Source organism: Oculina patagonica, chromosome 1 (assembly GCF_052425735.1).
Source record: "Oculina patagonica isolate OP01 chromosome 1, crgOcupat, whole genome shotgun sequence".
In the NCBI taxonomy this organism is placed as follows: Eukaryota; Metazoa; Cnidaria; class Anthozoa; order Scleractinia; family Oculinidae; genus Oculina; species Oculina patagonica.
This window is the reverse complement of record NC_135758.1, coordinates 7,582,299-7,585,915: the sequence shown is the minus strand read 5'-3', so window position 1 is coordinate 7,585,915 and position 3,617 is coordinate 7,582,299. Positions and strand designations below refer to the sequence as shown.

General features: G+C 38.9%; 1 long non-coding RNA gene across 1 annotated transcript; it reads right to left on the bottom strand.

Annotated features, from left to right (window-relative positions):
* Positions 1 to 201: 201 nt before the first annotated feature.
* LOC144653969 (uncharacterized) lies at positions 202 to 1,222 on the bottom strand. Its single transcript, XR_013570857.1, has 2 exons — positions 1,039 to 1,222; positions 202 to 610 (listed from the first exon to the last, which is right to left on the bottom strand). It is a non-coding gene; the product is annotated as an uncharacterized LOC144653969 (long non-coding RNA).
* Between the last annotated feature and the right edge of the window lie 2,395 nt (positions 1,223 to 3,617).

Sequence of the window (3,617 nt, the reverse complement as noted above, 5' to 3'; positions counted from 1 at the left end):
CAAACAGGGCTGGGCTTCATCATCCAAGTGACACATGACTTCCCAAACATTTCCACAGTACAATGCTTTCAGGTTTTGATGTGCAATGAGCCACGTTAAAACAGTACACTGATAAGGTTTTCCTTATAAAATATCCATTTAGGGAACCTTAAGACAAATCAAAACTATGACAGTGAGATAGGTAAATGACCTCACAAAGAACATATTTTGTAGTTTTATTTTCCTGATTGTTCTCTTTTTTAGTCTCATTTAAGTGTTTGATCACATTTTCAAATACCTCAAGTTTCATCAGAAATATTTTGTTACAAATTGTTTTTAAATTTCAATATACTCTGTCTGTCATGTTTGCAATCAGCCTTTACTGATCATGAGGTAACTGTAAAAGGGAAAGCAAGCAAGTCTGAGACAACATATTCTGAGAACAGTACACGATACAACTTTAATTTTTTAAAGAAATTAAATTGACCAAAGTTTTTTTATCCTTCACATTAATTAATTAATATTTTAATAGATCTCTTATTAACACGCTTAATTTATCTCCTTTGGTCACCTATTTTCTCCAGCACTACTTGAGCATGATTTAAAACACGTCCACCACTTGTATAAGGACCTACAAAAAAGGAGTGGTATAAATAAATTCATAATGAGAACAGACCCTTAGAAAGCACCAATATCATATTCGGAAGAATGCAGACAGTGAATGGGTGATGATATGTGTTCGAACGCGACAAATTGAAATCGAATTTCCTCCGAAAAAGAACACGAGCACTTTAGGTCCAACTATGTCTACGACGGGCAGAAATTCCTTTACGTTTTAGATTTGCATCTCGTACATAGCTGCAGCCCGGTGTCGAAATGAGTCTTTCATCTTGAATGTTACTTTCCGACAGTACTAGGTTCTACTTTCGGCAGGAATATTAAGTTATAAAACAGTCAAAACAGCAAAGCGAAAAGTTCGCAATGAAGTGAATTTAACGCTTCTACTTCTACCGAATTATTTGAATCTTGAGAATTATAAATATATTGGAAAAGACTTACCTTTCCAGCTGTAAATGGCTTAAATTCCAAGAAAAATCGACCCCTCCGCCATATTTGTTTTGGATTACATGAACCAATCAGGATTGAGGTTAGAATAGACCACTCTGCGATGCCGTTATATCAGCCTTGGCCAGGGTCATCTCGTAACGACTGCCATTTACCGAGAAGGCCCTGGGGACGAGGTTGGGGACTTTTTTGCCATTTTGTGCCAGGCCTCGCGCTATCGCGCTCGGTTCCAGTCCTCCTCCGCTCACTCGCATAGCGCGGTATGGCCTGGGGACGAGGCTGAGAAAGTATCATTAACTGAAGTCAGTGACTGGTGTAAGTAGCGCCGGTAGCAGCAGCAACAATTGCAAAAATCACGTTTGGAAAGACGCGTTTGTATTCCAGTCATGACGCGGTGGGTTGCTCTAATTCTAGCGCTAGGAATCCTAGCCGTCGTTTTGACGCCTTCAGACGCGTGGCGGAGGCGGAGGCGTCGGAGAAGACGTTGTCCGGTTACGCATTGTAGAGTTAGCAGCTGGACCTCTTGGAGTTCTTGTACTCGTTCTTGCGGCGGGGGCTCAGCGACACGTACACGGAGAAAAACTACCTCGGAATCTTGTGGAGGGGGCTGCCCTTATCATTTCAAGGAGACGAAAAGATGCAATACCCAGTGTTGTCCGGTGAATTGTGTTTACACCTGGAACGCTTGGACTAGGTGTACGGGATGTGGGACCTCGACACAGACGCGGACGCCAAATATTAAAAAGCAAAGTTCCTGCAATGGAAGAGCTTGTCCTGCCAAGCAAACACGATCTTGCAATACTGGAGTGTGAGTACTGCAAATTTTTGTTACTGTTTATATTGGCGTTGTGTGTTGAAATCTTGGTATGATCAAGTAAACTGAAGTGTTTATAAATATTCATTTAACAGATTACTTTAAAAATAACAGCCCTCCTGGGTTTGGTTGATATAATTATAAACAATGTTATTTTATGTTTCTAGAAATCATGCGTTTGTATATTTTCCGTGTTTAGCGGAAACTTTATTGTAAGTCTTGATCGTGCACGTAGCATTTTAAAAATATAATATAAGTGAGCCGATTATTTTTTGGGGCGAATTGGATTGGTACAGGTTTATGTTACTGCAGGCCCCTATAGCGGGGTTCTACGGCAACAAATTCGACGTTTTTACGTAAATCACTTTACATTTTTAACATTGTGAATTGCAACGCTTTCTGTCATGATTTGAATCAATCAATACTACTCTTTAAGAGTTTTTGCTTCTCTTGTCCAAAATCAAAGGGTCCTCGAATTTGTTTTAGTATGATCTTAGCAGTGACATTTGCTGCATCTGTTGATCTATTAAAAACAGAGAGAATTTTTTTGCAAGCGTTCGAAATTCCGCTTACTTCGTTTCTGAATACCGATCCTCTTTGAAGAGCTACAAGGTCGTCCACATGTTACACAAATAAAGCTTTCTATCCGCCGGTTCTGCTAAAGCAATACTCCTTGCAACTTAGTCAGTATTGCAACATCAACAGGTTTAAACATTATCATAGCAACGCCCCCCACAGGCGACCCAAGCTCTCTATCAGATTACCTTTGGACGTGACTCTTGCTTACGAGCGGTGTTGTGATACAAAGATTCGATTTATAAGGGTTTGTATGGGAAACAACGGTTTTGCTTTAAAAGTAAAAAAAAATGTATATATTATAACAAGCTTTAGTAATAACACCAAATTTAATAAACGATACAAAAATGACTTTGAATTTTGAACAAAATTATTTCGATATGTTTGCGTTTGGCTCGAATGGAAATGGATTGCGATTTGAAAACGTTAGCCAACGTTTACAAGTTGTTTCCGCGCGCCTTCAAAAAAAATTCTTTATTTGTAGCCGAAGTTTGATTTCTATCCCAAAATAAAGGTTATATCTTTAAATAGTCAAAGAGATACAAACATTTATTTCACGTCCCCACGGGGCTTTTCAGTGAAATATTCACATGAATAAAAAATTAAATAAATAAATAAAAATATAAATAAGTGAGTGGATGAATTAGATTAGTCACAGTTGAACCTCTGCTTTGTAACACCCCTCGTAAAGTTGTCTACCACTTATTTCAGAACAGTTTAGACCAAAGATCTGCGAAATCCCCCCTCAGTTATTCTTAGTATGCGCATCGTGCACTTGAAACCTACTATCTGAATGAAACTCGACACAAATTCGCTCAAGCTTATGTACGTTTTAAAGCTGATTTCCAGTCCGTACTGCGCAGACTCGGGATTTGTTTACGTTTTTGTTTTGAATTCGTTGAAACGTTACACTTCGGTGACAGCATACATGACGTTTTTTAGTCCGCCATTACAGTTCGTTTCGTTCAAGAATTCCTGATGAGCTGAAACGTCGGTTTGAAATAGCGTCAAGGTTCTTCTACTCGTTATTATTTGTTCTGCAAGGATATCTGGCGTTAATAATGAAGAAAAGGGTAAGTTTGTCACGGAATTTTTAGTTTTGCTTGTAAACATTCCCTTCGTGTGGGCTCACATAAACATTGCAGCCGAGATTGCGCAGTACGGACTGGAATTCATCTTTAAC